This window comes from Pleurodeles waltl, chromosome 4_1 (assembly GCF_031143425.1).
Source record: "Pleurodeles waltl isolate 20211129_DDA chromosome 4_1, aPleWal1.hap1.20221129, whole genome shotgun sequence".
NCBI classification, from domain to species: domain Eukaryota; kingdom Metazoa; phylum Chordata; class Amphibia; order Caudata; family Salamandridae; genus Pleurodeles; species Pleurodeles waltl.
In genome coordinates, this window is record NC_090442.1 from 313,217,994 (window position 1) to 313,233,446 (window position 15,453).

A 15,453-nucleotide genomic window follows, 5' to 3' on the forward strand; every position below is an offset into this window, starting at 1 on the left:
CCTAACGCCATACCCCTAATATATGAATACCCTTTATGAAGGGTTCCCTAAATATTATATTGACCTCCTTAACAGGTGCAAATCATACATGTCAAACCCATTCTAGGTGAAATAAACTGCATTTCTGACATTTTAAAAATCTCCACTGGCGACCAGTTGGATTCATGCTCTAACTCAAGGTCTTGGGCCCTACGCACATTTCAAACAAACATGCTGAGCTCATGTGGATGAAAGAGCTTGCACAGTCCATCAGACCTGCAAGTTAAAAACACCTGCATCAGAGCACACCAGCATAGGAGACAGAACTCCATCCTCTAGAATAAATTAACCTTATGTTTGTGGTTTTTATATGATAAAACTCAGAGTGCTGAGATATTAGGGCATTAGATAGCAGACTTTCCTATTATTTTCTGATTTGATTTCTATTCGCCAGCTCAGAGTCGAATACGCAACCTCACAATTTTCTGTGAAAATGTGGGAATATGAGATTTTTCTAACAAGAATGTGTGATCTCCAATTCTGCCTTATCGTTGTTATTAGTAACTTGATTGGCAATCACCCAGTCCTAAAGGTCCCTGTACAATCAATTCCTTTATCTTTAGCTTATCTGTACCCCTAGAAAAAGGGACCAACTATATGCAAATCAGTCTTGGACCCACATACTTCAGCGCAGAAAGCTAGACTACATCCTCTCTGAATGGGAGTATTAGCAACATAAGGTTTTTGCAGTCAAGTGTCGCCAACCTAGTGGTGGAATCCTCCAATGTGCTGTCTCAGTTTGCAATGAAGGTGTTTGGTAAAACTGCTTAATAAAATCAGGAATAGGAGAGGTCTTAGAAGTTCTCCAAAGGTGAGTTCAGTTCCATTTCTGAAATATCGCAATTTTTCAAAATTGGAGAATACAAAATCTAAATTGGCAAGAGAACTGCATCCTGTTATCTTTGCCCTGAACCTTCGGAGACTGGGCTTAGAAACGCAAAAGCTAAAGAAGTTATTTTTCCTGATGTAGGTGAAATCAATTGAAGACCCAAAGTGAGGATAGCAGTAGACCTAAGCGGAGAAGTTTCTTTGTTGAAGGTAGGGAAGACTGGAGCTGGGAGGCAGTTGCACTCACTCCAGTGAAGCATATATTTACCCCACCTCCTTGAAAGTCTTCTGCCCTCTAGAGTAATTGTTAAACATAATTCCATCATTTTAGCTTGGAATGTAGCTGGTTTACAGAAAATCATTGCAGACCCCAAAGATTATCACTGCACAGTCAAATATGATGTGCTTTACTTTTAAGAGACATTGCGGCCGATGGATACCAAATACAAGGTTGTTGGGAATGTTTCTCACCAGGTAAACATGTTGTAGGGAATCCTAGTTTGCTTTAATGGGATTACAGGAGTTAGTTTAGCCTTTGGCTTGCAGACTCGTGCCCCCATAACCTAGTGACTTTTAACCTACTTAGATTGCTCTGTCTTAGCTCATTTAATTATTTAATTCACCTAAGATGGCTGCCTTGTTTATAGTTAGGCCACTTGCATTGCTTTGCATTATCAGTGCACCGTGCTAAGGCGTCAAGATCAAGCGACAAAAACAAACAAACAGCAGGTGTTCACACTTAGGGATTTTCCCTCTCTATACTTTCGAGGGATTTATTTATAATAATTGCCATCCCAAGCATGTCTGTTATCTATTGTTTGGGAACACACCTACGTCAGGGGTCCTTGTAGATCTGTATAAATACATCGCACTTTAGACAGATAATCAGAGAGATTCCGACCAGAGGGCATCGCCACCATCGCTGATATCGATGCTGCACGTCGTCTTGATGCTGACCCAGTCTTCGTGTCCCTGCGGAGTCTGAGATAGAGACCTCATTCCAAGGTAAAGAGGGTTGGGGGCTCCTCTCATGGTCATGGCATTGGCAGATTATGTTTAACAAACCCAGCTCTCCTTTAGGTAGGAGGTTCGGTGTATCATATTAAGGTATTAGGGCATATTACACCTCTTATGTCTTTTACATGCATTGCAAGATGGTGGGGGTCTTTGTAATAATGACTCTCGTCTTCACAATTCTGTTTCTTGTACTGTTCTTTATCGTAATCATTGCAGCCCATGCAACATATCGCAAATTGCAGTTGTGTTAAATAAAAACTATTGAAACTTTACTGTATCTTTGTCATTTCCTGTGTTGAATGAGACATAATGTATCTGTGAGAAAGGGGTAATCTCCGTTTAACCACGACTCTCCCTGAGATGTCTTGTTCTCGAGTCCATGCGTGAAGGCTGCCACAAATCACCTTTTACTATTGTGTTTCTGGTGAGGTGCTCCTAGTGAGCCGGTAAGTTTGGGACGACAGTTGCGACTTGTTGTAGGATAGGCATAGTCACCTACAAACAAAAGTACTGTCCTCCTTAAACCAGCAGTCTTGCCCAGCACAAGAGTCCAAACTACGACAATGTAAAGAAACATGGTTGGGCTTACAAGATGCAACTTGGTGATGAACAAGAATCAGTCAAGGAGACTCTCTTCACAAATGTACCCCTCCTATCTAGCTCTTCTGAAATATTACGATAGTACATTCATTCTGGGCAAAACCCAAGTTGACCTTTAAAAGGCATTAAAAGCATTGGATGGTTACAACCCTTGCAATAAATTAGTGGTGAATGTAGAAAAACAATATAATTTACTTTGGCCATTATAAAACTAAGGTAGGCACATTCGTGAGGTTTATAGAGTGGGTGTCAAGTTAAAAATAATGCTTGCATATGATTTCTCGAGCATGAGAGTTGTAAATGTCTTCTGTCAGCTCTGAAACCTAAGACAGCCTCACTGCCATGTGATTAGTCAGTGGCTTTCTGCAAGCAAAGTCAAACTACCTGTGTATATGGAACCAAAGCATTTTCAAAGAAACTTAGCTGGCTCAGTCTCGTATACTGTGCAGTACATCTAAAGCAGTTTGCCTTCTTAAGCTTTACTCCCAGTCACAAATAAGGCTGAAATGTAATCTTTTGAAGTAGGCGTTGGTGCTCAATTTGTTAAGACATACTTCACAAACTAACAGGACAATTTGGACAGTCTTTAGGAAGCATTAACGTTTGGTGATGCCACATTTTTAATTCCAATAGTACACTATCTTAAGGTAGCATTGTTAAAACTGCATGTATCATATAGTTCGGAAGATTTAATTGCCCAATCCTAGCACATCATATGTCAGGCATCTGCAACATCAGGAAAGATTCCCACTACCGTGCTGGGAAGGCATCAATCTTTGCTCTCCTGTATGACTTTGCAACAATTTACAATGTCCATGTTCTCAGTCTCTTAGTGTACCAGCTTTAAGGTTACTTTCTCAAGCTCTTCATGAATAAGACAATAACACATCTATTTCCAAGCTAATATTTTATGGGAACAACATCTGTAAAGAAATGACACATTAGCAAAAGAAAGCAGCTTTCTCATGTTCTGAAAGCCTGAGTTAGTATGGCTATCAAAAACAGAATAGAATTAAAATTGCACACTTTTTGTTTTTTTGTTAAGTAAAGCACATGTACACGTTATAATAACAATGCTATCATTTATAAACTTTGTCAATATTAATGTTACAGTAAATTGTAAAGTAAAATCACTTGTTAATACATTTCAGCAACAATGGAGAACTACAATTTTCAACATTAACATACACCATTTAAAACACTTTTATAGAGAAATTCATTATTGATTTAGTGGAAACTGTTCCTTCCCAGCACGAAGAAACCCATGGAATCAAATTAAATGATTATACCTGGATTTATAGGGCTATAACACATACATCAAATTATCAGTCTACATTGATTGCACTTCAATATAGGTTTTCAGTGCACCACTTCACAGTTACTGTGTTAGCATTTCAAACAATATAATGTAAATTAGTCACATATAGATCATCATTGGGACACAAAAGGTAACAGTCAAATTTCAAGTGCACCAGATCTGAAGTCCATTTGATTTGTATTGCCATGCCCTGGAAATACAACATAGACACTGGTTGAAACTCTGTCCTGATATGGAGGGCATTTGCTTTTTACTTGAGGCAACAACATTCTGAGTGCCGTTATCAATGGCCATAGGGGTTATGGGAACTGCTGAGATGTTAAATCTAGTAATCCATACCCAGGATGTATTATACAATACTCAACCTCTGTAGAATTCAGAAAATGTGTTGATTAAAGGTTCTGTCTTTTCCTACGTGTCAGATGTCAGCTAATTATACTTTTTCGTTTCCCTTGTTTAAGGGACTATTAGATGCTGTTTTAGCTGTTGCTTAAATGATGTACTAATAAATACCTGAATCTCTTGAAACAAAACACCACATGGTGTGTGTGTGTGTGTGAGTGCAATAGGAACATAATTACTCTATAAAATTGTAATTGAAACCATCCAGTTAGTCTGAGGGAAGCCTTTTCATTAATGAACTCTCCTCTGTGGACTGTTAGTTTGATCCAATTTAGAGACAACTAATGTTGCTTCGAGTAAAGACTTGAAAGAAGACCAAGTTACATAGAAACATTATCATTAATGAACACTAACTATGAGCCACAATCAACTATATCTGCTTCATGAAGAATTTGGAAACAGAACCTTTCTGGCTCTCCTAATACTAGTCTTGACTTACAAGAGGGGTGTGATGAAGATCAGCAGATTAGGGCCACCATCAATGATTGGACTTTAACTTCCCCTCTGATCTGTTTTTTGCTTTCTGAAGTAATGGAAAAACAACACACAGGGCTAGACGACAACACCTCATAATAACACTCACATGGGAATCAATGTGGCAGTGCTAACTGGAAGAGAAATGTGGTTGAACAAGATACTCCTTTCAGCAGGAATAAAACATTTGTTGTCATCTTAAGGAGTTTGGGGGCCCTGGGCAAGACATATTTTGGAGGCCCCTGTTTAGAACAATTGTGACTTTTATTGTCTGCCAATTCAAGACTAAATAGTGCTAAAATAGTGAATTACACTAACACTTTCAAAAACAGGGTTACACAAAACAGTTAAATATGTCTTACCTGAGGGTCAAAAATCCTTACAATTACACTGACTAGAAAGCGTGACAGAGTTCGTACATACATGCAGAAAAGAGCAAGAGGAGGAGAGGTTGAGGTACAAAAATGAAAAAGGTGAAACTAAGAGAAATGTCACTTTCTTATGGGGGCCTTGTAAGGTGATGCCCTTGACAATTGCCCACTTTCCTTATGCCATAAACATCTCTGAGAATATTGCGTTAAAGAAGCGACCACTTGCGGTCAATGAACCTGGCAGCCTTTATTATTGCCCCTTCTCTATGAAGTGCATTTAGGCCCTTATTGTTAGTGGTGCAGCTAATTCAGATGGGGTCGTTATCAACAGTTACTGGCCCCAACAGAATTGTAAAGGACACTACATGTTGGGGCTCTTTCACTCCCTAATGGCACTGCACTGGATTCAAAACCGAGGCAAAATGTGGACATCAGCACAGTAAGCCCAACTATAGCAATACAGTCCTCGGAATCTTTTAACACCTGTTATTCTCCACCCAGAATCACCAGAAACCCAATGTAGGAAGCTGGCCTGGTGTGTGGTGGGTACCTAAGATACTTATATCAGGTCCAGGTATCCCCTATTAGTGTAGTGTAGGCAGTGTCTAGAAGCCAGGCTCCCTAGAGGTAGCTGTGGATGAGCAGCCAAAGCTGATCTAAGAGACATACAAAGCTCATGCAATACCACTGTAGTCACACAACAATTAAACACCTGAAAGAAAATACTCAGTGTTACAAAAATAAAGATATTTTATTTTAGTGACACAATTACCAAAAAGAACTACAGAGGCAACCCTCCAATAGTTTGGACACTAGTAATCAGAAATAGGCAGGAATAGCAATAGAAAACAGTGCAATAGCAAATAGGCAATAGTGACCCTAGGGGGAGCCCAAACCATATACTAAAAAAATGGGATGAGAATGGGACCTCCACCTTGATATGTAGAATGTGTAGAAGGGAGCTGGGGGTACTAGGAAACCCCAAAGGTAAGTACTACAGTGCCCTCAGCGACCAGGAAGAAAGGAGTAAGTTGCTGGATTTTCCCCAAACCACCCAAACAGAAGAAAAAGAAGAAAATGCAACAACCAGACAAGACTGCAAGAAACCAGTGGTGGATTCCTGAAGAGGAAGACCTGTGGAAGAAGTGGACCAAGTCCAGAAGTCACAGAAGATTCCAGTGGGGGCAGGAGCCACTACTCACCCAACTGTGGTTGCAGGAGTTGTTCGACAGTTGGACAAAGGCGGTCAGGAATGCAGCCCTGGAGCAGGTGAAGTTTTCCTGGAGGATGCAGTCGATGTCCCACGCCGGATGCATGATTGCAGTCAGTCAGTGGCGTGGAAAAGCCACCAACAAGTCTTGGCAAAGGTAGAAGTTGAGGTGAAGCAAAAGTGGAGCTGCCGGGGACCAACAAGGTCCAAGAGGACTCAGTCCACAGGGGAAGTCCTAGGGGGACCCTCAGCAAGGCAGACAGTACACAGAAGAAGAGGCAACCTCCACAGGAGACCCACTAGAAGAGGAGCCAGGAGTATCAGAGGATACCATTCAGCACAACTGGAGAAGGGTCCGACGCCACAGGAGAAGCATGCAGAGGGCTTTGCATCACAGGAAGGAGTGCTGGGGACTGGGGCTATATGAAGCCTGAAGCTCCATTGGAGGAGGTGCCATCAAGCCTTGGTAGCTGCAAGAGATGCAGAGCATGGGGTACTGTCCTGTATGGGAAGGCAAGGGCTTACCTCTACCAAAGTTGGATTGCTGGCAGAGAGGACCAAGAGGACTACTCTGGACCACAACATGTGATGCAGGATCCATGCAGCTCATGATGAGAGGAGATCCACACAGCCGGTCATCAGTGCAGTTGGTGCCTGCGGATGTAGGGGGTGACTCCTTCACTCCAAGGGAGATTCCTTCTTCCTTCTCATGCAGGCTAAAGACTTGCTACCCTCAGAGGATGCACAGCCAGGGAAATGTTGCAGAAGCTGGCAGAAGCCGTGTAAACAATGTTGCATGCAGAATCTTACGTGGATGTAGATTGTCGGTTCCTGGAGGGTCCAGTTGTGGTTCCCGTGGCTAGAAGTAGAAGCAGTAGATGCAGAGGAGTCCTGCTGGAATCTTGCAAGTGGAATCCGAGGACCCATCCCAGAGGAAGACTCTAAATAGCCCTAAAAGGAGGACTTCTCACCTAGCCGGGTAACCACCCATCAGGAGGGGGGCTCTGATGTCACCTGCCTGACCTGGCCACTCAGATGCTTACAGAGGCCTCAGCCCACCTTGGATTCAAGATGGCAGAATCAAGGGACCTTCTGGAGGACCTCTGGGCACCACCTCTGAGGTGGTGATGGACAGGGGAGTGGTAAATCCCTGTTCCATCATCCATTTTCATGCCAGAGCAGGGACTGTGGGTCCCTGAATAGGTGTAGACTAGTTTATGCCTGGGGGCACCAAATGTGCCCATCAAAGCATACCAGTGGCTTGGGGAGGCTACCCCTCCCAAGCCATGTAACACCTATTTCCAGAGGGAGAGGGTGTTACCCCCTCTCCAAAAGGAAATCCTTTGTTCTGCCTTCCTGGGCTTGAGCTGGTCAAGCAGCAGGAGGGCAGAAACCTGTCTGAGGGGTAGCAGCAGCTTGGGCTGTCCAGGCAATCCCAGAAGGCTGGTAGGAGAAATGCTGGGGGTCCTCTAAGGAGCCCCCAGAGTGCATGGAATCATACTTCCAATACTGTAAATAGTTTTGGGGCATGATTCTGACTTGTTTGATACCAAACATGCCTAGGTTCGGAGTTACTATTATGTAGCTGGACATAGGTATAGACCTATGCCCAGTACATGCGTAAAATGGCATCCCTGCCCTCACAAAGTCCATGAAATTGGAGCTGGAGCTTGTGGGGGCACTTCTGCTCATGCAGGGGTGCCCACGCACACAGGTACTTGCACCCTGCCCTCTGGGCCAGGAGGGCCTACCATAGGGGTGACTTACAGTGACCTGGTGCAGTGACCTGTAGTCAAAAGGGTGCATACACCCTTTCACGCAAGTTATAAATACAGGCCTGCAGAAACACTTTGCATGTGCTCCCCATGGGTGGCACAATGCATGCTGCAGCCCATGGGGAATCCCTTGTGCGCCATTGCCCTGGGTACCTGGTAGCATATATTAGGGAGTTACAAGGGTCACCAGTATTCCAAATGCAGGGTGTGCATGGTCTAAGCAACCAAATTTAATAATGGGCGATAGCACAGTCACTGGGGTCCTGGTTAGCAGGATCCCAGTGAACACAGTCAAAAACACACTGACAACAGGCAAAAAGTGTGGCTAACTATGCAAAAAAGAGGCTACTTTCCTACAATCAATAATGGGAATTCCCAGGGATGGCATAATGTGATAGCAGGTATTTAATTCATGCTTGCAGTATACTGTATTTGTTTTTACTGTACTTTAATGTGGACACATTGTGACAGATATCTGCACTAGCACCTATAAAATGAGTAAGTTATTTTAGCCTCATTGGTGTACCACATTGCTCTACTTTTTGTCCGATTTTGGGTTAGTATTTCTCTTTACTCTAGCTTGTAACATAGTTCCACTTTCTCTCAAAAGTTGTGGGTTCAGAAAAGCCCAAGCAATAAATTAATGTTCCTTTAAATTCCACATTTATCTTGTCACATTTTCTGCACATCAAAGACAGAGGTCAAATGCCAGGCTATATCTTCAGATCAATTGCTGCTTATGTGGTTTTTAAACATGGGTGATTACAAGCTCCACTCACTTTGCAGTCAGAGAAAGAAAAGTAAAGTGAATTATGTGACAATTTTGCTGGGGTACAGACAGTGTGAAAGGAAAGGTTGTAGGATGTAATTTGTATGTAACACACAACAAAAGAACTGTGCACATAAAGCAGTTAGTAAAGCAACAATGAAGCACATTTTTTAGTAATTCTGAAGTCTGATGGAAACAAAGTTTTTAATGGGATCAGAACAAATCAAAACACTTTGTGATGCACAAATGACAAATATTCCATGAACCCGATTTTCACCCAATATCATTTGTGTGGTATATAGTTTTATCAGTAAAACTGTATACTCATCCAAATGTATTGGCAATTTTTTGTATTATTATTAAAGTTATTGTTGAATATTTTGCCCTACATTAGAAGGGTGATCACTGATTTGTCCACCATTCATTGCATTTCAGACAATTAAGACCTTCTTCAGGATGTATTTAATTTTTTATATACGATCGTTATGCCTCTGTTTGAATGGCTGATTGGACAGAATGACTCCGGTTCTGGACTCTCTGGCTAGGGATGGTGCTCTTGTGCTGCTCCCTAGCTGTCTCCCCAAAATCTAATAATACCAGTTATTTCCACTCTTCCTCCACTGGAATTACAGGTAACTCAGTAACAGTAATCTTGGGATAAATCCGGGGAGGGGGCCATAATGGGTATTATGCAAGCCCTCTCATCTTTATTTATGCATATTTATATTGTGCAGACATTACCCAAAGGTGCTTGAATGTTTTACAAGAAAAAAAGTACTGGAGGCCTTAAATAGATTGATTTAAGTTAATGATTTATTAAGGGTTTTCTTGAGGTTGCTAAAGCAGGTGTTTTAATAAAATATTAATGATTATTCATGTGTTCTGAATAATGAATTTGCATAGAAAATGGATTAATATAGAGAAAAATAATGCACACACTTGAAAATGTGTTCAAGTGAGTGGCCGCCAATGTTCACAAAGTATACTTATTAATGACTTATTAATATGAAACATGGAGCTTATGTTTGATTAATGTAGTAATACATTGAGGGTTATGCATTGTGTATTAGCTTTTCTAATTGTAGGCCTTAACTTAGTGGAGGTCTTGGACTAGTTGCACGGCCTCATGTCAAGCTGTATTTCTAAACTGATTAGTAAAACCTTTGCTTAGTATTAAATTGTGAATTTCCACTGTGCTGACCAAATGTGCTCGTAGCTAAAAGTCCTTCACATGAGAACTGCATGCTAGAAGATGTTGTTTTTGTAATATGTAACATTATAAGTGTAAAATGTGTGAGACTGACTTTCTCAGGAGGAGAACAATGAAGACACGGACTGGAGTACAAGCGGCAACCATATTGTTACCTGAAGAGCCGGATGATGAGGACATTACAAGAGGAGCCAATCAGCGACATGTGAAACGAGTACTAGTAGAAATTATAGATTTGATATTTTAGTTTTATTGGATAAAGTGTGAACATGTGATCCCTTGACCTATAGGGACTAGGAAAGTAGTTTTAGGAAATCTAACTTAGTCAGATTGCACTGAGGGAAGACAGCCCATTTTCTTCTTGCCGAAAGCCCATTACTTTCTTGTGTGTCATGACAAGAGACATGCTTAACTTTACCGCTTAAGGACTTTGCCTTTTCTGAACTTTGATGCTCAATCCTGATGCCTTGCTGACTAAACTGATGTCCTGATGACGAAAAAGATCTTAGCTTGCTGATCCATTTGAGGAGAGGTATAATATTACTGATGTGTTTCTTAAGACTATTTGCTTTTCCTTTCTAGGTACCAACTGCACTATTTGATAGAGCCATAGTTAGATGTTTCCCAAATTTGCGTTTACTAAATTATTTTGCATGATGCCCAACATGCTGATGCTAATCTGGTGTTAGATAAGGATCCTCACTAATGAATATAAATGTATGTGATATCATTTGCGCAATTGTTCTTGTTATTAATTTGCACTGTAACTTTAGAATGTGTAGTGGTTCATGCTTTGATTACACTACACTTCTTTCGCCGCTTTGGATAGCCAGTGGTGTTTCTGTATGTTTATCATTTGATTTTGAAATTATTTTTACGTGACATTAGCATTGTTAATATGGGGAAATAAATATTCTAACTTTGATTAAAAGGTGTGGTTATTCATGACTGAAAGGTCATGGTGTGTGACAATTACTGACTCCAATTAATTACTGGTGCTATTGATAATCAGTGAGTATTATTGTTACTGATCAGTTATTGATTATTGATCTAAATGTACTGGAGTTGTGGTGGGAACATCTTAAATGCGAGTCAAAAGATTAATTGACCTATTCACGTCCCCTTGTAAGTTTACCTATTAAGGTCTGACGTGCTAACCAGGTCAATTTTCATGCACCTGAAAAGGACTGTATATGCCACTGATGAAACATGTAAAAACTATTGACTAAAATAGCATAATGAAAAGGATGAAACACAATGGGCCCCAGAATGTGATGCGATTGCTGGTATTTCTTCTGTATTTTTAGCCTAGTGCAGAGAGGACACGTTGTGACAGATGTCTGGATTTGCCCTTATAAAATTAGACCACAGGAGTTTGCTTCCCGAGCTTCACACTATTAGCATATGCATGAAAGGATCACCCCTACCCATAAAATGTATTCTTAGAAGGTCATACAAATACCAATGTATCTCTAAACGTTAGTAAACAAGTCCCTGGTGGCATGTACTATGCCACTCTCCTATTTCAAGTAAGGTTACTCATATTGCGCCTCATCCATGCATCCTGTTACTAGTCTGTGATGAATATGTGACAGAACAACTAGGTCCTAAACAACTATAGCCTAAACCACTACTGCTAAACAACTAAAAAGTCTCTACAACTGAGTACTGAACAACTACTGTCTAAACAACTATTGTGCCTGAATAACAATTGCCTGAACAACTAATATATATATATATATATATATATTTAAATATATATATATATATATATATATATATATATTCTAAACAACTAATAAACCATAACAACCAAAAAGAAAACCTTACCTTAAAAGTAGTTGTTCAGGCAATTGTTATTCAGGCACAATTGTTGTTTAGACAGTAGTTGTTCAGTACTTAGTTGTAGAGACTTTTTAGTTGTTTAGCAGTAGTGGTTCAGGCAAGTAGTGGTTTAGACCTAGTTGTTCAGGATGTTTCCCGTCTTTGATCAGTATTTTCAAGCCCCATTTTTTTGCTTTTCCTCTTCAGGGTTTAAATATTTGGAACATGACTTGTTCAGCGGTGGGCAGTAATTTTAGGAGGCACGGGCGGGAAGCAGACTCACACTAATTCATTCACACATGCATGCACGCACATCCATTCACAACACTCATCAAATATTCAAGCATACACGCATGCACCAAATATTCATTTAAAAAACACACACACACAAACAAACACACTTAGCTTCAGCTCAGCGGTCCCAGGAGGGTTGGGACTGCTGCCTTTCCTCACTGGCTGTCCTTAGATCAGCCAGTGATGGAAGGCAGAAGTCCCAACTTCGTCACAGAGTGGGATGAGTCAGTGAGACTGCTGACCCCTCCCCACTCTGTGACGAGGTGTCACTGATTGACACTAGCCCTGGGCACTTCAGGGCTTAAACCTGAAGCACCCAGGTCGAAGTCAATCAGTGACGCTTCCCCTTGTCACTGAGGGGAAGGGCATTGAGGCACCTTTGCTGAGCCGAGGAGGTCACGACCATAGGAGCTGTGACCTCTTCAGCCCAGCAAAGTTCAGCTCAGGCAGTAAGGAGTCTGTGCAAATCACGCATGTCTCACTCCTGGCTGTCTGACCTGAACATGAAGAGTGTCTATCAGGCTGACCTTTGCTTAGCCTGACAGGCACTCTTCATGAGGGGCAAAAGGTGGGGGGGAGCGTGGCCCCTCTGCCCTTAAGGACGGCCCGCAGCTGGACCTGTTGCAAGCATGAGCTCACTCGCTCTGTGGCTGAATGACCAAGTACAAAGATTTGCATGGAGGAATTCATTCTTGCATTGCCTTAACAGCAGCAAAACCAGATATTTTACTTGTAGGGCAAGGATAACATCTACCCAGTAAGAGGCACTAAGCTGCACGCTCCTAACTTGAAAATCATTGTCACAATGAATTACCTCAGATGTGCACATTAAAGCTAGTTATTCCAACACCCAGGATCAGCGTAATGTAGTGCCCTACTTCCTATATTCAACGTGTGTTTGACTATAACATTCTGTGTGCAGTTTATTAAGCAATTGTAATGAGTGGCTATGCATTCATTTAGGTGAGAGCCACCATATGTTTAGTAGAACTATAATTAATGTATTTACCATAATGGAAATGTATGTCTTTCCTAAATTGCATTGATTAATTCATTTATGCTGACTGTACTAGTTTAAGAACTGTTTTTAATCTAATGTTGGTCTAACTTTAAAGGAGGCCCAGTTTGCACATGTAACATTTTCACAGAATGTTTTACAAGTGCATTGTTTTTTCTCGTTTCTGCAGGTGTCTTATCAACTTGCTTGTTAAATTAGAATATACCTATTGTTCGGATTGGTATGCTAGAGGGTGAAGTTTGGATATAAAGACTGAGACGGTGGAAGGAACCCTCCTGTACCTAGCAGACCTGGCTGATGTTATATCAAAGAGGTCACCTGGATGGTTACTCCTTTTTCTGAGAACTTGGAAATTGGGAAGTCTGCGTGCTCCCAGAGAACACTGTTTTGAGATTGGTTCATTTGGTGAAAACCAATAGCAAGTAGCCTTCTAGAATCTTCTTTCATGCTTTAATTGTGATCAGCAAGCCCTGTCCTGTTTACACTTAGAATAGACTTCTTGTTCCTGCTGATTCTCTCTGCCTAGGGTGTTGGTTTCATGCTTGAGCACACTTGGATTTTCTCCTTGCACCTTAAACATGATTCATCTGGTGCTGAAACCTTCCTCATAGAATTTCCCCTTGCCACTTTCGATACTTTCTTTAGAATAGAGAAGATCTTTTATGGAACCTGCTTGATTGATATTTTGCTTGCTGTATGTTATTCTATTTTGCACATTCTTTCTGATTCTATGCAAATTCAGACTTCATGATCAATTAACTATGGCCCTCATTATGACCCTAGTGGACGGCGGTGTTATGGAGAAAAGTACTGCCTACAGGCTGGCTGTACCTTTCCCCAAAATATGACATTGGTGGTTTGGCTCAAGCCAAACCGCCAATGTGCTACTCCGTCTGTCAGGACGGTAACAGCTGCTGGGCTGGTGACTACAGTCTCCATCCAGGCGGCCGTCACAGTCCCTCTGGTGGGATTATGACCCCGCCTACCGCCATGGATTTTGTGGCTTCCGTACCGCCACGAAAACCATGGCGGTAGACACTATCAGTGACAGGGAATTCCTTCCCTGTCACTGATAGAGGTCTTTCCCGCCCCTCCCCCTCCCCAGTGCTATCCCTCACCCTTCCCCTCCCGACCCCCCCGACATGCACACACTTGCATGCACCATCATACACATGCATACACACACTCATACCCACATTCATCCACAAATGCATACATCCATTCACGCTCACATCCACACACACTTACATTCATACAAGCACCCATGCTTTCACACAACACACAATACACACACACCCACATCTACACATGCACACACATACCACATGCAACGCACATTCACGCACACACAAACACACACACACACCCCCACCCCCCAACCCCGCCCCTGTCTGAGCACCCAGCAGCAGCGTCCACCAACAGAACACTGCCAGGCCGTATCATGGGTCATGATATGGTCTGCAGCAGCGCCACCTTACCACCGCTGGCCGCCGGCGGAATTCTGTCATCCTTCTGGCGGAATTCGAATTCCGGCTACAGTCATAATATGGCGGTCAGCTGGTAGCCACGGCAACGGTGTTTTGGTGGCCGTCGCCGTGGGGGTAGGTTGTTTTTACCGCCAATGTCATAATGAGGGCCTATGTATGCTTTTATTTTATATTTTCTTCAAATTTGCTGATGGATTTGGTCTCCAATTTGATTTAAGTTGTTACTAAAACCCTTAGGGTTTGGACACCATCCTCTTTGTGGTTCTTGTGGAACCACATTGGTTGAAATTTATTGCAGATGTTAACTCCTTTCTTATTCTTCAAGTCCAAAATCAAAGGTCCTGAAGATTTTACTAAGAGACTGAGATTCAAGTCCACCATCCCCATTGATAACTAAACAGTACCCACAATAGGCTACCGGCCAAGTACTGGCAAATGGGTTTCTACTGTGAGGGTTGGAGACATTTACTTCTGATGTCCCAGGGTCCATCTAACTATGGCTGTGCAAACTGGGCTAAATACAACCCATTCAACACTTGAATCACAGGGAGGTAGTGTTGGGGGGGCTTGATCTCAGCACTCAACATAAACAAATCCATATCAAACCCAGTACTTGACATTCAAACATAATTGTTTGTTTATGACACTCTAGGACTAAATATCACACATGGATTTATTTGGCATTTAATTTAGTGTCCTGGCTCTAGAGTCCATAGGTGCTTCTCCCTGCTCTCCCTATGGTTCCCCCCTTTAACTCAGGTGGATCTCCCCCACCCTTTGGGCACTATGTAGCAAGAATTAGCTCAGGTTCAGGGTT